At 44.9% G+C, this 26,281-nt stretch overlaps 16 non-coding genes across 16 annotated transcripts; all 16 read left to right on the forward strand.

Moving 5' to 3' along the window:
- Window positions 1-524: 524 nt before the first annotated feature.
- LOC141177084 (U2 spliceosomal RNA) lies at window positions 525-715 on the forward strand. Its single transcript, XR_012253712.1, has one exon. It is a non-coding gene; the product is annotated as a U2 spliceosomal RNA (small nuclear RNA).
- A 1,115-nt stretch (window positions 716-1,830) lies between these two features.
- Window positions 1,831-2,021, forward strand: LOC141177611 (U2 spliceosomal RNA). Its single transcript, XR_012254190.1, has one exon. It is a non-coding gene; the product is annotated as a U2 spliceosomal RNA (small nuclear RNA).
- Window positions 2,022-3,136: 1,115 nt separating this feature from the next.
- On the forward strand, window positions 3,137-3,327 carry LOC141177085 (U2 spliceosomal RNA). Its single transcript, XR_012253713.1, has one exon. It is a non-coding gene; the product is annotated as a U2 spliceosomal RNA (small nuclear RNA).
- A 6,170-nt stretch (window positions 3,328-9,497) lies between these two features.
- On the forward strand, window positions 9,498-9,687 carry LOC141177798 (U2 spliceosomal RNA). The gene has a single exon (XR_012254347.1). It is a non-coding gene; the product is annotated as a U2 spliceosomal RNA (small nuclear RNA).
- A 1,115-nt stretch (window positions 9,688-10,802) lies between these two features.
- Window positions 10,803-10,993, forward strand: LOC141177086 (U2 spliceosomal RNA). Its single transcript, XR_012253714.1, has one exon. It is a non-coding gene; the product is annotated as a U2 spliceosomal RNA (small nuclear RNA).
- Window positions 10,994-12,108: 1,115 nt separating this feature from the next.
- Window positions 12,109-12,299, forward strand: LOC141177087 (U2 spliceosomal RNA). Its single transcript, XR_012253715.1, has one exon. It is a non-coding gene; the product is annotated as a U2 spliceosomal RNA (small nuclear RNA).
- A 1,115-nt stretch (window positions 12,300-13,414) lies between these two features.
- Window positions 13,415-13,605, forward strand: LOC141177088 (U2 spliceosomal RNA). Its single transcript, XR_012253716.1, has one exon. It is a non-coding gene; the product is annotated as a U2 spliceosomal RNA (small nuclear RNA).
- A 1,115-nt stretch (window positions 13,606-14,720) lies between these two features.
- LOC141177496 (U2 spliceosomal RNA) lies at window positions 14,721-14,911 on the forward strand. Its single transcript, XR_012254085.1, has one exon. It is a non-coding gene; the product is annotated as a U2 spliceosomal RNA (small nuclear RNA).
- A 1,115-nt stretch (window positions 14,912-16,026) lies between these two features.
- Window positions 16,027-16,217, forward strand: LOC141177089 (U2 spliceosomal RNA). Its single transcript, XR_012253717.1, has one exon. It is a non-coding gene; the product is annotated as a U2 spliceosomal RNA (small nuclear RNA).
- Window positions 16,218-17,332: 1,115 nt separating this feature from the next.
- LOC141177091 (U2 spliceosomal RNA) lies at window positions 17,333-17,523 on the forward strand. The gene has a single exon (XR_012253719.1). It is a non-coding gene; the product is annotated as a U2 spliceosomal RNA (small nuclear RNA).
- A 1,115-nt stretch (window positions 17,524-18,638) lies between these two features.
- On the forward strand, window positions 18,639-18,829 carry LOC141177093 (U2 spliceosomal RNA). Its single transcript, XR_012253720.1, has one exon. It is a non-coding gene; the product is annotated as a U2 spliceosomal RNA (small nuclear RNA).
- A 1,115-nt stretch (window positions 18,830-19,944) lies between these two features.
- On the forward strand, window positions 19,945-20,135 carry LOC141177094 (U2 spliceosomal RNA). Its single transcript, XR_012253721.1, has one exon. It is a non-coding gene; the product is annotated as a U2 spliceosomal RNA (small nuclear RNA).
- Window positions 20,136-21,250: 1,115 nt separating this feature from the next.
- On the forward strand, window positions 21,251-21,441 carry LOC141177095 (U2 spliceosomal RNA). Its single transcript, XR_012253722.1, has one exon. It is a non-coding gene; the product is annotated as a U2 spliceosomal RNA (small nuclear RNA).
- A 1,115-nt stretch (window positions 21,442-22,556) lies between these two features.
- On the forward strand, window positions 22,557-22,747 carry LOC141177096 (U2 spliceosomal RNA). The gene has a single exon (XR_012253723.1). It is a non-coding gene; the product is annotated as a U2 spliceosomal RNA (small nuclear RNA).
- Window positions 22,748-23,862: 1,115 nt separating this feature from the next.
- LOC141177097 (U2 spliceosomal RNA) lies at window positions 23,863-24,053 on the forward strand. The gene has a single exon (XR_012253724.1). It is a non-coding gene; the product is annotated as a U2 spliceosomal RNA (small nuclear RNA).
- Window positions 24,054-25,168: 1,115 nt separating this feature from the next.
- Window positions 25,169-25,359, forward strand: LOC141177098 (U2 spliceosomal RNA). Its single transcript, XR_012253725.1, has one exon. It is a non-coding gene; the product is annotated as a U2 spliceosomal RNA (small nuclear RNA).
- Window positions 25,360-26,281: the final 922 nt, after the last annotated feature.

Below are 26,281 nucleotides of genomic sequence, written 5' to 3' on the forward strand. Positions count from 1 at the left end.
CTGTTAAACTGTTGCTTATGGCGGTCTCTGTGAGCTTCTCAGCGACATTCAGCCAGCCAGGTATCCTGCCTGCAGTAGATGGAATGTGGCAATGGAACGCTGGCTGCGCGTGTCATAATAGGCTCTGAGCCTTTATATACCTGTGCACAGCAGCAGCCACCTTCAGTCTGCTGCTGGACAGCCAGCAGCAGCAGCAGCAGGAGAGGTATGTAATCAGGAGCCCTCCTGCTAAGGGTAGACAGCTGCTCGTTCCACCCCACCCCCTGCCTTAATTGGTTCTCCTCCCTTCCAACGGTGTTGAGGCGGGTGGGAACAGCAGGGGGTGAAGGTGCTGTGTTTAAAGAGGTGGAGTTATGCAGATCTAAAACGCGTGGATTGCAGCAGCAGCAAGCCGAAAAGTGCAGGCATGTAAGGGATCTAGAGGTTGACAACATGTCTTCTTAACGGGAGTCCAGGAGCTCATCTCCACAAATGGACTTTTCAGGATCCTTGGGTGGCTCCGTAGTTTGAAACCAATTCTGGTTATCGCTTCTCGGCCTTTTGGCTAAGATCAAGTGTAGTATCTGTTCTTATCAGTTTAATATCTGATACGTCCCCTATCTGGGGACCATATATTAAATGGATTTTTAGAACAGGGAGATGGAAAAAGAGCTTGCTCTGTCCACTCCACGCATTGACCTGGTATTGCAGTATCTCCAGGACCGGTGCACCCCTTCTTTAATGCAGTTTCTAAAATCAGAAAGAATTGAATTCAATGTTTTTTGTTCATTTTGCTTGTTTGTCGGATTTTGGGATGGACTCTTTGGCTTTGCTTTTCTTCTCCTCATTGGATTTTTCATGTTCAAAGTTGCAGAAGCCAGATTACAAGCTCATTTTGGTTCAACTTCAGCAACTGTGCATTGCATTGCCATGTAATGTGATGCAATGCTATCTTTCTAGCTCTCCCTTTTTACTTCCTTTTGGATAAACAGACATATTAGGCAAGCATTTTGGAGCTTTCTCCTAAATAACTACAGGTGGTGAGATAAGCTGCACAATATAATTGACCTTTCAGTATATTGTTGCACACACACCATCTATTTAGCAAATGCCCTTGTTATCAACAGCAGCCTTTTAAACTCACCTGAGCTAACAGGTATGTGCGCTGGTTACTCTGCTGCGCTTAAAATTTCTTTTTTGGTTTGCTACAATGCCTTTTCTGAAACGTTGTCTCCTTCTGCTGGAACACTGACTTCTTTCATTTAATGCCTGCAGACTATAAAAGAGAACCCAACCCAAAAAGTTTGGTTGATTAGTCTGTGGCATTCTGTTAAACTGTTGCTTATGGCGGTCTCTGTGAGCTTCTCAGCGACATTCAGCCAGCCAGGTATCCTGCCTGCAGTAGATGGAATGTGGCAATGGAACGCTGGCTGCGCGTGTCATAATAGGCTCTGAGCCTTTATATACCTGTGCACAGCAGCAGCCACCTTCAGTCTGCTGCTGGACAGCCAGCAGCAGCAGCAGCAGGAGAGGTATGTAATCAGGAGCCCTCCTGCTAAGGGTAGACAGCTGCTCGTTCCACCCCACCCCCCGCCTTAATTGGTTCTCCTCCCTTCCAACGGTGTTGAGGCGGGTGGGAACAGCAGGGGGTGAAGGTGCTGTGTTTAAAGAGGTGGAGTTATGCAGATCTAAAACGCGTGGATTGCAGCAGCAGCAAGCCGAAAAGTGCAGGCATGTAAGGGATCTAGAGGTTGACAACATGTCTTCTTAACGGGAGTCCAGGAGCTCATCTCCACAAATGGACTTTTCAGGATCCTTGGGTGGCTCCGTAGTTTGAAACCAATTCTGGTTATCGCTTCTCGACCTTTTGGCTAAGATCAAGTGTAGTATCTGTTCTTATCAGTTTAATATCTGATACGTCCCCTATCTGGGGACCATATATTAAATGGATTTTTAGAACAGGGAGATGGAAAAAGAGCTTGCTCTGTCCACTCCACGCATTGACCTGGTATTGCAGTATCTCCAGGACCGGTGCACCCCTTCTTTAATGCAGTTTCTAAAATCAGAAAGAATTGAATTCAATGTTTTTTGTTCATTTTGCTTGTTTGTCGGATTTTGGGATGGACTCTTTGGCTTTGCTTTTCTTCTCCTCATTGGATTTTTCATGTTCAAAGTTGCAGAAGCCAGATTACAAGCTCATTTTGGTTCAACTTCAGCAACTGTGCATTGCATTGCCATGTAATGTGATGCAATGCTATCTTTCTAGCTCTCCCTTTTTACTTCCTTTTGGATAAACAGACATATTAGGCAAGCATTTTGGAGCTTTCACCTAAATAACTACAGGTGGTGAGATAAGCTGCACAATATAATTGACCTTTCAGTATATTGTTGCACACACACCATCTATTTAGCAAATGCCCTTGTTATCAACAGCAGCCTTTTAAACTCACCTGAGCTAACAGGTATGTGCGCTGGTTACTCTGCTGCGCTTAAAATTTCTTTTTTGGTTTGCTACAATGCCTTTTCTGAAACGTTGTCTCCTTCTGCTGGAACACTGACTTCTTTCATTTAATGCCTGCAGACTATAAAAGAGAACCCAACCCAAAAAGTTTGGTTGATTAGTCTGTGGCATTCTGTTAAACTGTTGCTTATGGCGGTCTCTGTGAGCTTCTCAGCGACATTCAGCCAGCCAGGTATCCTGCCTGCAGTAGATGGAATGTGGCAATGGAACGCTGGCTGCGCGTGTCATAATAGGCTCTGAGCCTTTATATACCTGTGCACAGCAGCAGCCACCTTCAGTCTGCTGCTGGACAGCCAGCAGCAGCAGCAGCAGGAGAGGTATGTAATCAGGAGCCCTCCTGCTAAGGGTAGACAGCTGCTCGTTCCACCCCACCCCCCGCCTTAATTGGTTCTCCTCCCTTCCAACGGTGTTGAGGCGGGTGGGAACAGCAGGGGGTGAAGGTGCTGTGTTTAAAGAGGTGGAGTTATGCAGATCTAAAACGCGTGGATTGCAGCAGCAGCAAGCCGAAAAGTGCAGGCATGTAAGGGATCTAGAGGTTGACAACATGTCTTCTTAACGGGAGTCCAGGAGCTCATCTCCACAAATGGACTTTTCAGGATCCTTGGGTGGCTCCGTAGTTTGAAACCAATTCTGGTTATCGCTTCTCGGCCTTTTGGCTAAGATCAAGTGTAGTATCTGTTCTTATCAGTTTAATATCTGATACGTCCCCTATCTGGGGACCATATATTAAATGGATTTTTAGAACAGGGAGATGGAAAAAGAGCTTGCTCTGTCCACTCCACGCATTGACCTGGTATTGCAGTATCTCCAGGACCGGTGCACCCCTTCTTTAATGCAGTTTCTAAAATCAGAAAGAATTGAATTCAATGTTTTTTGTTCATTTTGCTTGTTTGTCGGATTTTGGGATGGACTCTTTGGCTTTGCTTTTCTTCTCCTCATTGGATTTTTCATGTTCAAAGTTGCAGAAGCCAGATTACAAGCTCATTTTGGTTCAACTTCAGCAACTGTGCATTGCATTGCCATGTAATGTGATGCAATGCTATCTTTCTAGCTCTCCCTTTTTACTTCCTTTTGGATAAACAGACATATTAGGCAAGCATTTTGGAGCTTTCACCTAAATAACTACAGGTGGTGAGATAAGCTGCACAATATAATTGACCTTTCAGTATATTGTTGCACACACACCATCTATTTAGCAAATGCCCTTGTTATCAACAGCAGCCTTTTAAACTCACCTGAGCTAACAGGTATGTGCGCTGGTTACTCTGCTGCGCTTAAAATTTCTTTTTTGGTTTGCTACAATGCCTTTTCTGAAACGTTGTCTCCTTCTGCTGGAACACTGACTTCTTTCATTTAATGCCTGCAGACTATAAAAGAGAACCCAACCCAAAAAGTTTGGTTGATTAGTCTGTGGCATTCTGTTAAACTGTTGCTTATGGCGGTCTCTGTGAGCTTCTCAGCGACATTCAGCCAGCCAGGTATCCTGCCTGCAGTAGATGGAATGTGGCAATGGAACGCTGGCTGCGCGTGTCATAATAGGCTCTGAGCCTTTATATACCTGTGCACAGCAGCAGCCACCTTCAGTCTGCTGCTGGACAGCCAGCAGCAGCAGCAGCAGGAGAGGTATGTAATCAGGAGCCCTCCTGCTAAGGGTAGACAGCTGCTCGTTCCACCCCACCCCCCGCCTTAATTGGTTCTCCTCCCTTCCAACGGTGTTGAGGCGGGTGGGAACAGCAGGGGGTGAAGGTGCTGTGTTTAAAGAGGTGGAGTTATGCAGATCTAAAACGCGTGGATTGCAGCAGCAGCAAGCCAAAAAGTGCAGGCATGTAAGGGATCTAGAGGTTGACAACATGTCTTCTTAACGGGAGTCCAGGAGCTCATCTCCACAAATGGACTTTTCAGGATCCTTGGGTGGCTCCGTAGTTTGAAACCAATTCTGGTTATCGCTTCTCGGCCTTTTGGCACGATCTATCAGGTTTACCTGTGTGGTCTTGCCTGTGAGGTGCTCTTGGTACCCTTTCTCTCGGCCTGGGGGGATCGTTCCTCTTCGGAGGGACTTAACCCCCCTGCTGCTATTGGGAGGAAGGATTAGTCCGGGAGCAACGGGAAGAGATCCCATGAAGGCTTGCGCCTTTCAGAGAGAAGAGTCGGTACGTTCCTGAGTGAAGGATGCCGGCAACGCTCACATATTCATCGGGTGATGCCCGGATGCGGAACACCGTGAGGATTGAAGTTGGAGCAGCATCGAGGATGGAGAAGAATTTGGACTACATCTGCCATAGGATTCTTCTTGGAGTTCTGGAGTTTCGGCGGGAAGACATATTCTGCTTCCAGGACAACGAGTACAAGGGGACATACACCATCACCTTCAAGAGCCAGGGATGCTGTCAGCAACTCGTACAAAAGGTAAACGAGAAAAACTACTTAGATGAATTGGATGGACTAACCTTTTGTCTCTTGTATGCTTATGACGAGATCCCCATCGTGGTGCATTTCCCGAACCCCTTTGTGGAAGCTGCAGACATCTCGACCTACCTTACCCGCTATTGTGATGATCTGAGATACCTGGGTACTGTGAAGAACGCGGTAGGCTTCTGGTGCGGCAAGAGAAGGTATATGGCCCGTCTAAAGAGGGACCTTAGTGGAGTGGGAGGAATGCTACACCCTCCCTCAACCTTCGTAATCGGTAAGAGCAGAGGCTACTTATTTTATCCTGGAATGCCAGTATGTTGCAGGAACTGTGGACAAATGGGTCATACCCAAACGTCCTGCACGGGCAGGAAAGTAGACCGCTGCAATAATTGCAGCTGTTACGGACATTTAATGAAGGACTGTCCCGCTGGGAGGAAATGTAATCTCTGCGGTGAGGCGGGGCACATGTTCCGAGGATGCCCCAACAGGACCAGGACCTACGCAGAAGCTGCATCTTCTGAAGCTGAGCCGATGCGCCCACCGGTCTTCACTGGCAGGCCGGCGTCGGAGGGCGGTTCGAAGGGCGAGAAGGCTGGGATGGAGCAGGGAGCCGGAGGCCCCTCTGGGGCGGCACCTGCATCGAAGTCCCTTAACGATGGGCGGACCTCGCATGGACCGGAGCGGGGGGGTCCTCCTTCTGGGAGGGTATCCTCCGTATCGATGGTTCCCGATACCGATCCTGTTGGGCTGGAGGGTGGTGCCCCTGTGCGGTTGGCTACAGGGGACCACGCAGCGATGGCCTCAGGATCTTCCAGGGCGATTAGCCAGCCAGATGAGGGGGCTTTGCTTCTAGGTGGCGAACATCAGGAAATCTGTGTTGCTGATCTTGTCCTGATGGACCAGTCTCCCCCCCTGGAGGAGGTGGAGGAAGAGGAGGACTGCACCAGTGACCTAGTGGAGTCTGCCCCGAAAAAGAGACGGAATGTCGAAGCCCCAGCGTCTCCTGGAATGTGGCTGGGAACCGTGACCTACGAGGGGGCAACCGCCGGCTCACAGAATATCGAGTCGTTTGGGTCCTCTAGCCCGGATGTCCTGGAGCAATTTGATATACAGGGCTTTGAGTCAGGTGTCCTCATGGAAGATCCACCACCCTGACCTATGAATGCCCACATTAAGACTTGTCTCACTGAATGTGAGGTCATTAAAGAGCCCAGTTCGTAGGGCTGCTCTATTCAAGTATTTAGAAACCACTGACTTTGACATATGTTTATTACAGGAATGCGGGATACAACATGCACTAAATTATAATGATATCAAGACAGATTGGAGACTGGGGCCCTCCATCTGGTCTGGCTCCAATGACAACAAGTCAGCGGGGGTGGGCTTCCTCTGTTGTGGGAGAAATATTACTATAAATGCTGTCACAGAAATAGTACCAGGCAGAGTGGTTTTAGTGCATTTTAAATTTAATGGTTTTACCCTACGTGTAATGAATATTTATGCTCCCCCTGATAAGCAAGAGAGAATTAATTTATTTGGGATATTGCCATTGTACTGTACTGGGTCATCTCCCCTGATCGTAGGGGGTGATTTTAATTGTCTTTGTGCTAGTGAACAACGAGCAGGGGGTGACCCTTTACGCAAATTGGATAAGTCATGTCATCTATTGAAAGATTTTATAACTGATTTTAAATTATGCGATGCGTGGAGGTCACTCCTGCCGACGGACCCTGGTTATACGTGGTCCGGAAGAGGGGTGTCCTCCAGGATCGATTTTATTTTCCTATCAGATGATTTTAACCCTGTTAAATGTGTTTTAACATCAAATATATTTTCTGACCATAAGGGCTTGGAGGTGCATCTAGAATACCGGGATGAACAGAGGGTCAACAGGGGCCTCTGGCGTCTAAGTACTTACCTGCTGGAGGACCCTCTGATTCGACAAGACTTTGGTAAAGCCTATCAAGCCTGGCGGCGACAAAAACCTTCTGATGCCCCTATGGTAACCTGGTGGGAAAATTTGAAAAAAAAAGTCAGAATGTTTTTTATAAAAGCAGGGAGACGTAAAGCTAGAGAGAAAAAAAGATGTTTTAGTGATCTTAACACCAAACTACAAACACTTTTTAAATTCAAAGAGCTAGGGGTGGAGGTGGGAGATGATATTGCTAGCCTAAAAACTGAAATTCAGAACTGCATAGACACAAAGGGGAAAGAGATTATTTTTAACTCTAGAGTGCAGCACTTGGAGGAGGGGGAGAAGTGCTCTCGCTTCTTCTTCAAAAAAGTCATGGATAAAAGAGAAGTGATCACAAATCTAGAGGGTGAAACATCTATGCAGGGAATGTTGAATGCTACTTTTAACTTTTATAAGCATCTTTTTAGTAAAAAGTGTATAGATGAGTCCTTTTTATCTGATGCTCTTAATGATCTCGATTTTAAGTTAAATTTTACAGACCAGGAGTTTTTAGAGCGCGATATTGTTTTAGAGGAATTATTTTATGTTTTTAAAAGTTTCTCTAAGGGTAAAGCACCTGGGTGTGACGGACTACCTGTAGAATTTTACCTTACTTTTTGGGACATTTTAAAAGAGGACCTTTTTATGCTTTTTAAAGAAGTTTTTATTTGTGAACAGTTGCCATTTTCGTGGAGGAGAGGAGTGGTGTCTTTGATATATAAAAAAGGTGACCGCAGTACTCTAGCGAATTGGAGACCCATAACTCTCCTAAATGTTGATTACAAGGTACTTGCTAAGGTGGTTGCAGACCGGCTCAGGAGTGTCATTGCCAAACTAATCCAGCCTGAGCAGGTTTGTAGTGTACCAGGCAGAAGTATTTCAGAGGTTTTAAACGTATTAAGGGATGTAATTTGGTATTCCAGAGACCGGGGTCAAAATGTAGCTCTTTTAGCCCTAGATTTTGAAAAAGCTTTCGATAGAGTCTCTCATAGATTTCTTTTTAGAGTTTTAAAAAGAATGGGTATCCCTAATATGCTTTTAAATTGTATTAAGATTTTATATAAAAATTGTTTTAGTCAAATTTCTCTTAATGGCTTTTTAACAGATGGAGTTACCCTTGAGTCCGGAGTGAAGCAGGGATGCCCCTTGTCGCCCATCCTGTTCATCTGCGCCATGGAGCCCCTGCTGAGCGCAATAAGGAAAGACAAAGTGATTAGAGGGGTTCCTGTTCCAGGCGGAGGTGGCAGTGATGTGAGAGTCTTTGGCTACATGGATGACGTGACGGTTGTGTGCGTGGACCCTGCTTCCCTCCGGAGGGCGGTGTTGCGCATTGATTTTTTTTCCCAGGCATCCGGTTTTAAACTTAATTTAAATAAATCTGAATGTCTGACTTTGGGATCCTGGGACACCGCCCAACTCCCGCAGCTCACTATAAAACGAGACAATGTAAAAATTCTTGGAGTTGTTTTTAACGAGGAGAATGTGGGAACTCAAAGCTGGGAGAATGTCATAGAAAAAATGTCAAAGAAAATATCATTTTGGAGTTTGAGGTCCCTAACAATGGAGGGGAAAATTTTAATTATAAAATCAGTGTTGTTACCCCTCATACTGTATATAGCTATGGTGTACCCCCCCTCTGATGTTTTAATTAAAAAAATGACTAGGATGATCTTTATGTTTTTATGGAACTCCAAAATGGAAAAATTAAGGCGAGAAATAATGAGGAAGAATAAAATGAACGGCGGAAGGGATGTCCCCGATTTACATATTTATTTGTATTTAAATTATTTCTGCTTTTGTTTCAAACATTTTAATGGTAATAGTGCGCTAAGTTATTTTTTAAAATATACTTGTGGGATGATTTTTAAAAGATGGTTTAAGTTGTCGTTGAATTCCCCTGTTTTACTATGCCCCCCCAAACACCAAGCAATCTTAGAAAAGACTGTTCGATTTTATAGCCTTGGTGATTTTAATATGGACATTTTTAAAGACCGCAAGAAGCTTTTATCTTTTCTGAGGAGGAATGAAGATGTGACCCCCATAGTAAATTTCTCAGAAGAGAGATCGAAGCAAGTTTGGAAGAATGTCTTCGGGAAATTCTTAGCAAATGGACATAAGGACATCGCATGGATGGTGGTCCACCAGTGCCTCCCCACCAGAGAGTTTCAACACAGGAGAGGCCTGGTGGCCAGAGCCAAATGCCCCAGAGACTCATGTGTTAATGACGAAACCACCTTGCACCTTATGTGGAATTGCCCATTTGCACAGGAACTTTGGCACAAAGTTGGGATTCTTTTAAAATGGACTTGCGGTTTAAGAGATTTTAACCATGAATATGTTTTATATGGCCTTTTTAAATGTCCGACCCCTCAACAGTATTGTATATGTTGGTGTATGATTAACTGTTTTAAAGACGCCCTTTGGAAGGCACGCAATATTTTACTTTTTAAACGTGATGCTATTTCTGTGAAGGATTGTCTTAAAATTGCTTTTAGCCAGATGTATATTTATTACTTGAGGGATGTCAAATGTATTGGGAGGAGGGATGCTAATCGTATATGGGGTTTTTATGGGTGGAATTCTGTGTTTTAATAATGTACTGTTTGTGTTGTTGTTTTTTGATTGTAAACCATCTTTTACGCACTTAATAAATTATGTTGAAACCTGATCTGTTCTTATCAGTTTAATATCTGATACGTCCCCTATCTGGGGACCATATATTAAATGGATTTTTAGAACAGGGAGATGGAAAAAGAGCTTGCTCTGTCCACTCCACGCATTGACCTGGTATTGCAGTATCTCCAGGACCGGTGCACCCCTTCTTTAATGCAGTTTCTAAAATCAGAAAGAATTGAATTCAATGTTTTTTGTTCATTTTGCTTGTTTGTCGGATTTTGGGATGGACTCTTTGGCTTTGCTTTTCTTCTCCTCATTGGATTTTTCATGTTCAAAGTTGCAGAAGCCAGATTACAAGCTCATTTTGGTTCAACTTCAGCAACTGTGCATTGCATTGCCATGTAATGTGATGCAATGCTATCTTTCTAGCTCTCCCTTTTTACTTCCTTTTGGATAAACAGACATATTAGGCAAGCATTTTGGAGCTTTCACCTAAATAACTACAGGTGGTGAGATAAGCTGCACAATATAATTGACCTTTCAGTATATTGTTGCACACACACCATCTATTTAGCAAATGCCCTTGTTATCAACAGCAGCCTTTTAAACTCACCTGAGCTAACAGGTATGTGCGCTGGTTACTCTGCTGCGCTTAAAATTTCTTTTTTGGTTTGCTACAATGCCTTTTCTGAAACGTTGTCTCCTTCTGCTGGAACACTGACTTCTTTCATTTAATGCCTGCAGACTATAAAAGAGAACCCAACCCAAAAAGTTTGGTTGATTAGTCTGTGGCATTCTGTTAAACTGTTGCTTATGGCGGTCTCTGTGAGCTTCTCAGCGACATTCAGCCAGCCAGGTATCCTGCCTGCAGTAGATGGAATGTGGCAATGGAACGCTGGCTGCGCGTGTCATAATAGGCTCTGAGCCTTTATATACCTGTGCACAGCAGCAGCCACCTTCAGTCTGCTGCTGGACAGCCAGCAGCAGCAGCAGCAGGAGAGGTATGTAATCAGGAGCCCTCCTGCTAAGGGTAGACAGCTGCTCGTTCCACCCCACCCCCCGCCTTAATTGGTTCTCCTCCCTTCCAACGGTGTTGAGGCGGGTGGGAACAGCAGGGGGTGAAGGTGCTGTGTTTAAAGAGGTGGAGTTATGCAGATCTAAAACGCGTGGATTGCAGCAGCAGCAAGCCGAAAAGTGCAGGCATGTAAGGGATCTAGAGGTTGACAACATGTCTTCTTAACGGGAGTCCAGGAGCTCATCTCCACAAATGGACTTTTCAGGATCCTTGGGTGGCTCCGTAGTTTGAAACCAATTCTGGTTATCGCTTCTCGGCCTTTTGGCTAAGATCAAGTGTAGTATCTGTTCTTATCAGTTTAATATCTGATACGTCCCCTATCTGGGGACCATATATTAAATGGATTTTTAGAACAGGGAGATGGAAAAAGAGCTTGCTCTGTCCACTCCACGCATTGACCTGGTATTGCAGTATCTCCAGGACCGGTGCACCCCTTCTTTAATGCAGTTTCTAAAATCAGAAAGAATTGAATTCAATGTTTTTTGTTCATTTTGCTTGTTTGTCGGATTTTGGGATGGACTCTTTGGCTTTGCTTTTCTTCTCCTCATTGGATTTTTCATGTTCAAAGTTGCAGAAGCCAGATTACAAGCTCATTTTGGTTCAACTTCAGCAACTGTGCATTGCATTGCCATGTAATGTGATGCAATGCTATCTTTCTAGCTCTCCCTTTTTACTTCCTTTTGGATAAACAGACATATTAGGCAAGCATTTTGGAGCTTTCACCTAAATAACTACAGGTGGTGAGATAAGCTGCACAATATAATTGACCTTTCAGTATATTGTTGCACACACACCATCTATTTAGCAAATGCCCTTGTTATCAACAGCAGCCTTTTAAACTCACCTGAGCTAACAGGTATGTGCGCTGGTTACTCTGCTGCGCTTAAAATTTCTTTTTTGGTTTGCTACAATGCCTTTTCTGAAACGTTGTCTCCTTCTGCTGGAACACTGACTTCTTTCATTTAATGCCTGCAGACTATAAAAGAGAACCCAACCCAAAAAGTTTGGTTGATTAGTCTGTGGCATTCTGTTAAACTGTTGCTTATGGCGGTCTCTGTGAGCTTCTCAGCGACATTCAGCCAGCCAGGTATCCTGCCTGCAGTAGATGGAATGTGGCAATGGAACGCTGGCTGCGCGTGTCATAATAGGCTCTGAGCCTTTATATACCTGTGCACAGCAGCAGCCACCTTCAGTCTGCTGCTGGACAGCCAGCAGCAGCAGCAGCAGGAGAGGTATGTAATCAGGAGCCCTCCTGCTAAGGGTAGACAGCTGCTTGTTCCACCCCACCCCCCGCCTTAATTGGTTCTCCTCCCTTCCAACGGTGTTGAGGCGGGTGGGAACAGCAGGGGGTGAAGGTGCTGTGTTTAAAGAGGTGGAGTTATGCAGATCTAAAACGCGTGGATTGCAGCAGCAGCAAGCCGAAAAGTGCAGGCATGTAAGGGATCTAGAGGTTGACAACATGTCTTCTTAACGGGAGTCCAGGAGCTCATCTCCACAAATGGACTTTTCAGGATCCTTGGGTGGCTCCGTAGTTTGAAACCAATTCTGGTTATCGCTTCTCGGCCTTTTGGCTAAGATCAAGTGTAGTATCTGTTCTTATCAGTTTAATATCTGATACGTCCCCTATCTGGGGACCATATATTAAATGGATTTTTAGAACAGGGAGATGGAAAAAGAGCTTGCTCTGTCCACTCCACGCATTGACCTGGTATTGCAGTATCTCCAGGACCGGTGCACCCCTTCTTTAATGCAGTTTCTAAAATCAGAAAGAATTGAATTCAATGTTTTTTGTTCATTTTGCTTGTTTGTCGGATTTTGGGATGGACTCTTTGGCTTTGCTTTTCTTCTCCTCATTGGATTTTTCATGTTCAAAGTTGCAGAAGCCAGATTACAAGCTCATTTTGGTTCAACTTCAGCAACTGTGCATTGCATTGCCATGTAATGTGATGCAATGCTATCTTTCTAGCTCTCCCTTTTTACTTCCTTTTGGATAAACAGACATATTAGGCAAGCATTTTGGAGCTTTCACCTAAATAACTACAGGTGGTGAGATAAGCTGCACAATATAATTGACCTTTCAGTATATTGTTGCACACACACCATCTATTTAGCAAATGCCCTTGTTATCAACAGCAGCCTTTTAAACTCACCTGAGCTAACAGGTATGTGCGCTGGTTACTCTGCTGCGCTTAAAATTTCTTTTTTGGTTTGCTACAATGCCTTTTCTGAAACGTTGTCTCCTTCTGCTGGAACACTGACTTCTTTCATTTAATGCCTGCAGACTATAAAAGAGAACCCAACCCAAAAAGTTTGGTTGATTAGTCTGTGGCATTCTGTTAAACTGTTGCTTATGGCGGTCTCTGTGAGCTTCTCAGCGACATTCAGCCAGCCAGGTATCCTGCCTGCAGTAGATGGAATGTGGCAATGGAACGCTGGCTGCGCGTGTCATAATAGGCTCTGAGCCTTTATATACCTGTGCACAGCAGCAGCCACCTTCAGTCTGCTGCTGGACAGCCAGCAGCAGCAGCAGCAGGAGAGGTATGTAATCAGGAGCCCTCCTGCTAAGGGTAGACAGCTGCTCGTTCCACCCCACCCCCCGCCTTAATTGGTTCTCCTCCCTTCCAACGGTGTTGAGGCGGGTGGGAACAGCAGGGGGTGAAGGTGCTGTGTTTAAAGAGGTGGAGTTATGCAGATCTAAAACGCGTGGATTGCAGCAGCAGCAAGCCGAAAAGTGCAGGCATGTAAGGGATCTAGAGGTTGACAACATGTCTTCTTAACGGGAGTCCAGGAGCTCATCTCCACAAATGGACTTTTCAGGATCCTTGGGTGGCTCCGTAGTTTGAAACCAATTCTGGTTATCGCTTCTCGGCCTTTTGGCTAAGATCAAGTGTAGTATCTGTTCTTATCAGTTTAATATCTGATACGTCCCCTATCTGGGGACCATATATTAAATGGATTTTTAGAACAGGGAGATGGAAAAAGAGCTTGCTCTGTCCACTCCACGCATTGACCTGGTATTGCAGTATCTCCAGGACCGGTGCACCCCTTCTTTAATGCAGTTTCTAAAATCAGAAAGAATTGAATTCAATGTTTTTTGTTCATTTTGCTTGTTTGTCGGATTTTGGGATGGACTCTTTGGCTTTGCTTTTCTTCTCCTCAATGGATTTTTCATGTTCAAAGTTGCAGAAGCCAGATTACAAGCTCATTTTGGTTCAACTTCAGCAACTGTGCATTGCATTGCCATGTAATGTGATGCAATGCTATCTTTCTAGCTCTCCCTTTTTACTTCCTTTTGGATAAACAGACATATTAGGCAAGCATTTTGGAGCTTTCACCTAAATAACTACAGGTGGTGAGATAAGCTGCACAATATAATTGACCTTTCAGTATATTGTTGCACACACACCATCTATTTAGCAAATGCCCTTGTTATCAACAGCAGCCTTTTAAACTCACCTGAGCTAACAGGTATGTGCGCTGGTTACTCTGCTGCGCTTAAAATTTCTTTTTTGGTTTGCTACAATGCCTTTTCTGAAACGTTGTCTCCTTCTGCTGGAACACTGACTTCTTTCATTTAATGCCTGCAGACTATAAAAGAGAACCCAACCCAAAAAGTTTGGTTGATTAGTCTGTGGCATTCTGTTAAACTGTTGCTTATGGCGGTCTCTGTGAGCTTCTCAGCGACATTCAGCCAGCCAGGTATCCTGCCTGCAGTAGATGGAATGTGGCAATGGAACGCTGGCTGCGCGTGTCATAATAGGCTCTGAGCCTTTATATACCTGTGCACAGCAGCAGCCACCTTCAGTCTGCTGCTGGACAGCCAGCAGCAGCAGCAGCAGGAGAGGTATGTAATCAGGAGCCCTCCTGCTAAGGGTAGACAGCTGCTCGTTCCACCCCACCCCCCGCCTTAATTGGTTCTCCTCCCTTCCAACGGTGTTGAGGCGGGTGGGAACAGCAGGGGGTGAAGGTGCTGTGTTTAAAGAGGTGGAGTTATGCAGATCTAAAACGCGTGGATTGCAGCAGCAGCAAGCCGAAAAGTGCAGGCATGTAAGGGATCTAGAGGTTGACAACATGTCTTCTTAACGGGAGTCCAGGAGCTCATCTCCACAAATGGACTTTTCAGGATCCTTGGGTGGCTCCGTAGTTTGAAACCAATTCTGGTTATCGCTTCTCGGCCTTTTGGCTAAGATCAAGTGTAGTATCTGTTCTTATCAGTTTAATATCTGATACGTCCCCTATCTGGGGAACATATATTAAATGGATTTTTAGAACAGGGAGATGGAAAAAGAGCTTGCTCTGTCCACTCCACGCATTGACCTGGTATTGCAGTATCTCCAGGACCGGTGCACCCCTTCTTTAATGCAGTTTCTAAAATCAGAAAGAATTGAATTCAATGTTTTTTGTTCATTTTGCTTGTTTGTCGGATTTTGGGATGGACTCTTTGGCTTTGCTTTTCTTCTCCTCATTGGATTTTTCATGTTCAAAGTTGCAGAAGCCAGATTACAAGCTCATTTTGGTTCAACTTCAGCAACTGTGCATTGCATTGCCATGTAATGTGATGAAATGCTATCTTTCTAGCTCTCCCTTTTTACTTCCTTTTGGATAAACAGACATATTAGGCAAGCATTTTGGAGCTTTCACCTAAATAACTACAGGTGGTGAGATAAGCTGCACAATATAATTGACCTTTCAGTATATTGTTGCACACACACCATCTATTTAGCAAATGCCCTTGTTATCAACAGCAGCCTTTTAAACTCACCTGAGCTAACAGGTATGTGCGCTGGTTACTCTGCTGCGCTTAAAATTTCTTTTTTGGTTTGCTACAATGCCTTTTCTGAAACGTTGTCTCCTTCTGCTGGAACACTGACTTCTTTCATTTAATGCCTGCAGACTATAAAAGAGAACCCAACCCAAAAAGTTTGGTTGATTAGTCTGTGGCATTCTGTTAAACTGTTGCTTATGGCGGTCTCTGTGAGCTTCTCAGCGACATTCAGCCAGCCAGGTATCCTGCCTGCAGTAGATGGAATGTGGCAATGGAACGCTGGCTGCGCGTGTCATAATAGGCTCTGAGCCTTTATATACCTGTGCACAGCAGCAGCCACCTTCAGTCTGCTGCTGGACAGCCAGCAGCAGCAGCAGCAGGAGAGGTATGTAATCAGGAGCCCTCCTGCTAAGGGTAGACAGCTGCTCGTTCCACCCCACCCCCCGCCTTAATTGGTTCTCCTCCCTTCCAACGGTGTTGAGGCGGGTGGGAACAGCAGGGGGTGAAGGTGCTGTGTTTAAAGAGGTGGAGTTATGCAGATCTAAAACGCGTGGATTGCAGCAGCAGCAAGCCGAAAAGTGCAGGCATGTAAGGGATCTAGAAGTTGACAACATGTCTTCTTAACGGGAGTCCAGGAGCTCATCTCCACAAATGGACTTTTCAGGATCCTTGGGTGGCTCCGTAGTTTGAAACCAATTCTGGTTATCGCTTCTCGGCCTTTTGGCTAAGATCAAGTGTAGTATCTGTTCTTATCAGTTTAATATCTGATACGTCCCCTATCTGGGGACCATATATTAAATGGATTTTTAGAACAGGGAGATGGAAAAAGAGCTTGCTCTGTCCACTCCACGCATTGACCTGGTATTGCAGTATCTCCAGGACCGGTGCACCCCTTCTTTAATGCAGTTTCTAAAATCAGAAAGAATTGAATTCAATGTTTTTTGTTCATTTTGCTTGTTTGTCGGATTTTGGGATGGACTCTTTGGCTTTGCTTTTCTTCTCCTCATTGGATTTTTCATGTTCAAAGTTGCAGAAGCCAGATTACAAGCTCATTTTGGTTCAACTTCAGCAACTGTGCATTGCATTGCCATGTAATGTGATGCAATGCTATCTTTCTAGCTCTCCCTTTTTACTTCCTTTTGGATAAACAGACATATTAGGCAAGCATTTTGGAGCTTTCACCTAAATAACTACAGGTGGTGAGATAAGCTGCACAATATAATTGACCTTTCAGTATATTGTTGCACACACACCATCTATTTAGCAAATGCCCTTGTTATCAACAGCAGCCTTTTAAACTCACCTGAGCTAACAGGTATGTGCGCTGGTTACTCTGCTGCGCTTAAAATTTCTTTTTTGGTTTGCTACAATGCCTTTTCTGAAACGTTGTCTCCTTCTGCTGGAACACTGACTTCTTTCATTTAATGCCTGCAGACTATAAAAGAGAACCCAACCCAAAAAGTTTGGTTGATTAGTCTGTGGCATTCTGTTAAACTGTTGCTTATGGCGGTCTCTGTGAGCTTCTCAGCGACATTCAGCCAGCCAGGTATCCTGCCTGCAGTAGATGGAATGTGGCAATGGAACGCTGGCTGCGCGTGTCATAATAGGCTCTGAGCCTTTATATACCTGTGCACAGCAGCAGCCACCTTCAGTCTGCTGCTGGACAGCCAGCAGCAGCAGCAGCAGGAGAGGTATGTAATCAGGAGCCCTCCTGCTAAGGGTAGACAGCTGCTCGTTCCACCCCACCCCCCGCCTTAATTGGTTCTCCTCCCTTCCAACGGTGTTGAGGCGGGTGGGAACAGCAGGGGGTGAAGGTGCTGTGTTTAAAGAGGTGGAGTTATGCAGATCTAAAACGCGTGGATTGCAGCAGCAGCAAGCCGAAAAGTGCAGGCATGTAAGGGATCTAGAGGTTGACAACATGTCTTCTTAACGGGAGTCCAGGAGCTCATCTCCACAAATGGACTTTTCAGGATCCTTGGGTGGCTCCGTAGTTTGAAACCAATTCTGGTTATCGCTTCTCGGCCTTTTGGCTAAGATCAAGTGTAGTATCTGTTCTTATCAGTTTAATATCTGATACGTCCCCTATCTGGGGACCATATATTAAATGGATTTTTAGAACAGGGAGATGGAAAAAGAGCTTGCTCTGTCCACTCCACGCATTGACCTGGTATTGCAGTATCTCCAGGACCGGTGCACCCCTTCTTTAATGCAGTTTCTAAAATCAGAAAGAATTGAATTCAATGTTTTTTGTTCATTTTGCTTGTTTGTCGGATTTTGGGATGGACTCTTTGGCTTTGCTTTTCTTCTCCTCATTGGATTTTTCATGTTCAAAGTTGCAGAAGCCAGATTACAAGCTCATTTTGGTTCAACTTCAGCAACTGTGCATTGCATTGCCATGTAATGTGATGCAATGCTATCTTTCTAGCTCTCCCTTTTTACTTCCTTTTGGATAAACAGACATATTAGGCAAGCATTTTGGAGCTTTCACCTAAATAACTACAGGTGGTGAGATAAGCTGCACAATATAATTGACCTTTCAGTATATTGTTGCACACACACCATCTATTTAGCAAATGCCCTTGTTATCAACAGCAGCCTTTTAAACTCACCTGAGCTAACAGGTATGTGCGCTGGTTACTCTACTGCGCTTAAAATTTCTTTTTTGGTTTGCTACAATGCCTTTTCTGAAACGTTGTCTCCTTCTGCTGGAACACTGACTTCTTTCATTTAATGCCTGCAGACTATAAAAGAGAACCCAACCCAAAAAGTTTGGTTGATTAGTCTGTGGCATTCTGTTAAACTGTTGCTTATGGCGGTCTCTGTGAGCTTCTCAGCGACATTCAGCCAGCCAGGTATCCTGCCTGCAGTAGATGGAATGTGGCAATCGAACGCTGGCTGCGCGTGTCATAATAGGTTCTGAGCCTTTATATACCTGTGCACAGCAGCAGCCACCTTCAGTCTGCTGCTGGACAGCCAGCAGCAGCAGCAGCAGGAGAGGTATGTAATCAGGAGCCCTCCTGCTAAGGGTAGACAGCTGCTCGTTCCACCCCACCCCCCGCCTTAATTGGTTCTCCTCCCTTCCAACGGTGTTGAGGCGGGTGGGAACAGCAGGGGGTGAAGGTGCTGTGTTTAAAGAGGTGGAGTTATGCAGATCTAAAACGCGTGGATTGCAGCAGCAGCAAGCCGAAAAGTGCAGGCATGTAAGGGATCTAGAGGTTGACAACATGTCTTCTTAACGGGAGTCCAGGAGCTCATCTCCACAAATGGACTTTTCAGGATCCTTGGGTGGCTCCGTAGTTTGAAACCAATTCTGGTTATCGCTTCTCGGCCTTTTGGCTAAGATCAAGTGTAGTATCTGTTCTTATCAGTTTAATATCTGATACGTCCCCTATCTGGGGACCATATATTAAATGGATTTTTAGAACAGGGAGATGGAAAAAGAGCTTGCTCTGTCCACTCCACGCATTGACCTGGTATTGCAGTATCTCCAGGACCGGTGCACCCCTTCTTTAATGCAGTTTCTAAAATCAGAAAGAATTGAATTCAATGTTTTTTGTTCATTTTGCTTGTTTGTCGGATTTTGGGATGGACTCTTTGGCTTTGCTTTTCTTCTCCTCATTGGATTTTTCATGTTCAAAGTTGCAGAAGCCAGATTACAAGCTCATTTTGGTTCAACTTCAGCAACTGTGCATTGCATTGCCATGTAATGTGATGCAATGCTATCTTTCTAGCTCTCCCTTTTTACTTCCTTTTGGATAAACAGACATATTAGGCAAGCATTTTGGAGCTTTCACCTAAATAACTACAGGTGGTGAGATAAGCTGCACAATATAATTGACCTTTCAGTATATTGTTGCACACACACCATCTATTTAGCAAATGCCCTTGTTATCAACAGCAGCCTTTTAAACTCACCTGAGCTAACAGGTATGTGCGCTGGTTACTCTGCTGCGCTTAAAATTTCTTTTTTGGTTTGCTACAATGCCTTTTCTGAAACGTTGTCTCCTTCTGCTGGAACACTGACTTCTTTCATTTAATGCCTGCAGACTATAAAAGAGAACCCAACCCAAAAAGTTTGGTTGATTAGTCTGTGGCATTCTGTTAAACTGTTGCTTATGGCGGTCTCTGTGAGCTTCTCAGCGACATTCAGCCAGCCAGGTATCCTGCCTGCAGTAGATGGAATGTGGCAATTGAACGCTGGCTGCGCGTGTCATAATAGGCTCTGAGCCTTTATATACCTGTGCACAGCAGCAGCCACCTTCAGTCTGCTGCTGGACAGCCAGCAGCAGCAGCAGCAGGAGAGGTATGTAATCAGGAGGCCTCCTGCTAAGGGTAGACAGCTGCTCGTTCCACCCCACCCCCCGCCTTAATTGGTTCTCCTCCCTTCCAACGGTGTTGAGGCGGGTGGGAACAGCAGGGGGTGAAGGTGCTGTGTTTAAAGAGGTGGAGTTATGCAGATCTAAAACGCGTGGATTGCAGCAGCAGCAAGCCGAAAAGTGCAGGCATGTAAGGGATCTAGAGGTTGACAACATGTCTTCTTAACGGGAGTCCAGGAGCTCATCTCCACAAATGGACTTTTCAGGATCCTTGGGTGGCTCCGTAGTTTGAAACCAATTCTGGTTATCGCTTCTCGGCCTTTTGGCTAAGATCAAGTGTAGTATCTGTTCTTATCAGTTTAATATCTGATACGTCCCCTATCTGGGGACCATATATTAAATGGATTTTTAGAACAGGGAGATGGAAAAAGAGCTTGCTCTGTCCACTCCACGCATTGACCTGGTATTGCAGTATCTCCAGGACCGGTGCACCCCTTCTTTAATGCAGTTTCTAAAATCAGAAAGAATTGAATTCAATGTTTATTGTTCATTTTGCTTGTTTGTCGGATTTTGGGATGGACTCTTTGGCTTTGCTTTTCTTCTCCTCATTGGATTTTTCATGTTCAAAGTTGCAGAAGCCAGATTACAAGCTCATTTTGGTTCAACTTCAGCAACTGTGCATTGCATTGCCATGTAATGTGATGCAATGCTATCTTTCTAGCTCTCCCTTTTTACTTCCTTTTGGATAAACAGACATATTAGGCAAGCATTTTGGAGCTTTCACCTAAATAACTACAGGTGGTGAGATAAGCTGCACAATATAATTGACCTTTCAGTATATTGTTGCACACACACCATCTATTTAGCAAATGCCCTTGTTATCAACAGCAGCCTTTTAAACTCACCTGAGCTAACAGGTATGTGCGCTGGTTACTCTGCTGCGCTTAAAATTTCTTTTTTGGTTTGCTACAATGCCTTTTCTGAAACGTTGTCTCCTTCTGCTGGAACACTGACTTCTTTCATTTAATGCCTGCAGACTATAAAAGAGAACCCAACCCAAAAAGTTTGGTTGATTAGTCTGTGGCATTCTGTTAAACTGTTGCTTATGGCGGTCTCTGTGAGCTTCTCAGCGACATTCAGCCAGCCAGGTATCCTGCCTGCAGTAGATGGAATGTGGCAATGGAACGCTGGCTGCGCGTGTCATAATAGGCTCTGAGCCTTTATATACCTGTGCACAGCAGCAGCCACCTTCAGTCTGCTGCTGGACAGCCAGCAGCAGCAGCAGCAGGAGAGGTATGTAATCAGGAGCCCTCCTGCTAAGGGTAGACAGCTGCTCGTTCCACCCCACCCCCCGCCTTAATTGGTTCTCCTCCCTTCCAACGGTGTTGAGGCGGGTGGGAACAGCAGGGGGTGAAGGTGCTGTGTTTAAAGAGGTGGAGTTATGCAGATCTAAAACGCGTGGATTGCAGCAGCAGCAAGCCGAAAAGTGCAGGCATGTAAGGGATCTAGTGGTTGACAACATGTCTTCTTAACGGGAGTCCAGGAGCTCATCTCCACAAATGGACTTTTCAGGATCCTTGGGTGGCTTCGTAGTTTGAAACCAATTCTGGTTATCGCTTCTCGGCCTTTTGGCTAAGATCAAGTGTAGTATCTGTTCTTATCAGTTTAATATCTGATACGTCCCCTATCTGGGGACCATATATTAAATGGATTTTTAGAACAGGGAGATGGAAAAAGAGCTTGCTCTGTCCACTCCACGCATTGACCTGGTATTGCAGTATCTCCAGGACCGGTGCACCCCTTCTTTAATGCAGTTTCTAAAATCAGAAAGAATTGAATTCAATGTTTTTTGTTCATTTTGCTTGTTTGTCGGATTTTGGGATGGACTCTTTGGCTTTGCTTTTCTTCTCCTCATTGGATTTTTCATGTTCAAAGTTGCAGAAGCCAGATTACAAGCTCATTTTGGTTCAACTTCAGCAACTGTGCATTGCATTGCCATGTAATGTGATGCAATGCTATCTTTCTAGCTCTCCCTTTTTACTTCCTTTTGGATAAACAGACATATTAGGCAAGCATTTTGGAGCTTTCACCTAAATAACTACAGGTGGTGAGATAAGCTGCACAATATAATTGACCTTTCAGTATATTGTTGCACACACACCATCTATTTAGCAAATGCCCTTGTTATCAACAGCAGCCTTTTAAACTCACCTGAGCTAACAGGTATGTGCGCTGGTTACTCTGCTGCGCTTAAAATTTCTTTTTTGGTTTGCTACAATGCCTTTTCTGAAACGTTGTCTCCTTCTGCTGGAACACTGACTTCTTTCATTTAATGCCTGCAGACTATAAAAGAGAACCCAACCCAAAAAGTTTGGTTGATTAGTCTGTGGCATTCTGTTAAACTGTTGCTTATGGCGGTCTCTGTGAGCTTCTCAGCGACATTCAGCCAGCCAGGTATCCTGCCTGCAGTAGATGGAATGTGGCAATGGAACGCTGGCTGCGCGTGTCATAATAGGCTCTGAGCCTTTATATACCTGTGCACAGCAGCAGCCACCTTCAGTCTGCTGCTGGACAGCCAGCAGCAGCAGCAGCAGGAGAGGTATGTAATCAGGAGCCCTCCTGCTAAGGGTAGACAGCTGCTCGTTCCACCCCACCCCCCGCCTTAATTGGTTCTCCTCCCTTCCAACGGTGTTGAGGCGGGTGGGAACAGCAGGGGGTGAAGGTGCTGTGTTTAAAGAGGTGGAGTTATGCAGATCTAAAACGCGTGGATTGCAGCAGCAGCAAGCCGAAAAGTGCAGGCATGTAAGGGATCTAGAGGTTGACAACATGTCTTCTTAACGGGAGTCCAGGAGCTCATCTCCACAAATGGACTTTTCAGGATCCTTGGGTGGCTCCGTAGTTTGAAACCAATTCTGGTTATCGCTTCTCGGCCTTTTGGCTAAGATCAAGTGTAGTATCTGTTCTTATCAGTTTAATATCTGATACGTCCCCTATCTGGGGACCATATATTAAATGGATTTTTAGAACAGGGAGATGGAAAAAGAGCTTGCTCTGTCCACTCCACGCATTGACCTGGTATTGCAGTATCTCCAGGACCGGTGCACCCCTTCTTTAATGCAGTTTCTAAAATCAGAAAGAATTGAATTCAATGTTTTTTGTTCATTTTGCTTGTTTGTCGGATTTTGGGATGGACTCTTTGGCTTTGCTTTTCTTCTCCTCATTGGATTTTTCATGTTCAAAGTTGCAGAAGCCAGATTACAAGCTCATTTTGGTTCAACTTCAGCAACTGTGCATTGCATTGCCATGTAATGTGATGCAATGCTATCTTTCTAGCTCTCCCTTTTTACTTCCTTTTGGATAAACAGACATATTAGGCAAGCATTTTGGAGCTTTCACCTAAATAACTACAGGTGGTGAGATAAGCTGCACAATATAATTGACCTTTCAGTATATTGTTGCACACACACCATCTATTTAGCAAATGCCCTTGTTATCAACAGCAGCCTTTTAAACTCACCTGAGCTAACAGGTATGTGCGCTGGTTACTCTGCTGCGCTTAAAATTTCTTTTTTGGTTTGCTACAATGCCTTTTCTGAAACGTTGTCTCCTTCTGCTGGAACACTGACTTCTTTCATTTAATGCCTGCAGACTATAAAAGAGAACCCAACCCAAAAAGTTTGGTTGATTAGTCTGTGGCATTCTGTTAAACTGTTGCTTATGGTGGTCTCTGTGAGCTTCTCAGCGACATTCAGCCAGCCAGGTATCCTGCCTGCAGTAGATGGAATGTGGCAATGGAACGCTGGCTGCGCGTGTCATATTAGGCTCTGAGCCTTTATATACCTGTGCACAGCAGCAGCCACCTTCAGTCTGCTGCTGGACAGCCAGCAGCAGCAGCAGCAGGAGAGGTATGTAATCAGGAGCCCTCCTGCTAAGGGTAGACAGCTGCTCGTTCCACCCCACCCCCCGCCTTAATTGGTTCTCCTCCCTTCCAACGGTGTTGAGGCGGGTGGGAACAGCAGGGGGTGAAGGTGCTGTGTTTAAAGAGGTGGAGTTATGCAGATCTAAAACGCGTGGATTGCAGCAGCAGCAAGCCGAAAAGTGCAGGCATGTAAGGGATCTAGAGGTTGACAACATGTCTTCTTAACGGGAGTCCAGGAGCTCATCTCCACAAATGGACTTTTCAGGATCCTTGGGTTGCTCCGTAGTTTGAAACCAATTCTGGTTATCGCTTCTCGGCCTTTTGGCTAAGATCAAGTGTAGTATCTGTTCTTATCAGTTTAATATCTGATACGTCCCCTATCTGGGGACCATATATTAAATGGATTTTTAGAACAGGGAGATGGAAAAAGAGCTTGCTCTGTCCACTCCACGCATTGACCTGGTATTGCAGTATCTCCAGGACCGGTGCACCCCTTCTTTAATGCAGTTTCTAAAATCAGAAAGAATTGAATTCAATGTTTTTTGTTCATTTTGCTTGTTTGTCGGATTTTGGGATGGACTCTTTGGCTTTGCTTTTCTTCTCCTCATTGGATTTTTCATGTTCAAAGTTGCAGAAGCCAGATTACAAGCTCATTTTGGTTCAACTTCAGCAACTGTGCATTGCATTGCCATGTAATGTGATGCAATGCTATCTTTCTAGCTCTCCCTTTTTACTTCCTTTTGGATAAACAGACATATTAGGCAAGCATTTTGGAGCTTTCACCTAAATAACTACAGGTGGTGAGATAAGCTGCACAATATAATTGACCTTTCAGTATATTGTTGCACACACACCATCTATTTAGCAAATGCCCTTGTTATCAACAGCAGCCTTTTAAACTCACCTGAGCTAACAGGTATGTGCGCTGGTTACTCTGCTGCGCTTAAAATTTCTTTTTTGGTTTGCTACAATGCCTTTTCTGAAACGTTGTCTCCTTCTGCTGGAACACTGACTTCTTTCATTTAATGCCTGCAGACTATAAAAGAGAACCCAACCCAAAAAGTTTGGTTGATTAGTCTGTGGCATTCTGTTAAACTGTTGCTTATGGCGGTCTCTGTGAGCTTCTCAGCGACATTCAGCCAGCCAGGTATCCTGCCTGCAGTAGATGGAATGTGGCAATGGAACGCTGGCTGCGCGTGTCATAATAGGCTCTGAGCCTTTATATACCTGTGCACAGCAGCAGCCACCTTCAGTCTGCTGCTGGACAGCCAGCAGCAGCAGCAGCAGGAGAGGTATGTAATCAGGAGCCCTCCTGCTAAGGGTAGACAGCTGCTCGTTCCACCCCACCCCCCGCCTTAATTCGTTCTCCTCCCTTCCAACGGTGTTGAGGCGGGTGGGAACAGCACGGGGTGAAGGTGCTGTGTTTAAAGAGGTGGAGTTATGCAGATCTAAAACGCGTGGATTGCAGCAGCAGCAAGCCGAAAAGTGCAGGCATGTAAGGGATCTAGAGGTTGACAACATGTCTTCTTAACGGGAGTCCAGGAGCTCATCTCCACAAATGGACTTTTCAGGATCCTTGGGTGGCTCCGTAGTTTGAAACCAATTCTGGTTATCGCTTCTCGGCCTTTTGGCTAAGATCAAGTGTAGTATCTGTTCTTATCAGTTTAATATCTGATACGTCCCCTATCTGGGGACCATATATTAAATGGATTTTTAGAACAGGGAGATGGAAAAAGAGCTTGCTCTGTCCACTCCACGCATTGACCTGGTATTGCAGTATCTCCAGGACCGGTGCACCCCTTCTTTAATGCAGTTTCTAAAATCAGAAAGAATTGAATTCAATGTTTTTGGTTCATTTTGCTTGTTTGTCGGATTTTGGGATGGACTCTTTGGCTTTGCTTTTCTTCTCCTCATTGGATTTTTCATGTTCAAAGTTGCAGAAGCCAGATTACAAGCTCATTTTGGTTCAACTTCAGCAACTGTGCATTGCATTGCCATGTAATGTGATGCAATGCTATCTTTCTAGCTCTCCCTTTTTACTTCCTTTTGGATAAACAGACATATTAGGCAAGCATTTTGGAGCTTTCACCTAAATAACTACAGGTGGTGAGATAAGCTGCACAATATAATTGACCTTTCAGTATATTGTTGCACACACACCATCTATTTAGCAAATGCCCTTGTTATCAACAGCAGCCTTTTAAACTCACCTGAGCTAACAGGTATGTGCGCTGGTTACTCTGCTGCGCTTAAAATTTCTTTTTTGGTTTGCTACAATGCCTTTTCTGAAACGTTGTCTCCTTCTGCTGGAACACTGACTTCTTTCATTTAATGCCTGCAGACTATAAAAGAGAACCCAACCCAAAAAGTTTGGTTGATTAGTCTGTGGCATTCTGTTAAACTGTTGCTTATGGCGGTCTCTGTGAGCTTCTCAGCGACATTCAGCCAGCCAGGTATCCTGCCTGCAGTAGATGGAATGTGGCAATGGAACGCTGGCTGCGCGTGTCATAATAGGCTCTGAGCCTTTATATACCTGTGCACAGCAGCAGCCACCTTCAGTCTGCTGCTGGACAGCCAGCAGCAGCAGCAGCAGGAGAGGTATGTAATCAGGAGCCCTCCTGCTAAGGGTAGACAGCTGCTCGTTCCACCCCACCCCCCGCCTTAATTGGTTCTCCTCCCTTCCAACGGTGTTGAGGCGGGTGGGAACAGCAGGGGGTGAAGGTG

Source organism: Phyllobates terribilis, unplaced genomic scaffold (assembly GCF_046119375.1).
Source record: "Phyllobates terribilis strain yellow unplaced genomic scaffold, ASM4611937v1 Scaffold_27__1_contigs__length_16484149, whole genome shotgun sequence".
Taxonomy (NCBI): Eukaryota; Metazoa; Chordata; class Amphibia; order Anura; family Dendrobatidae; genus Phyllobates; species Phyllobates terribilis.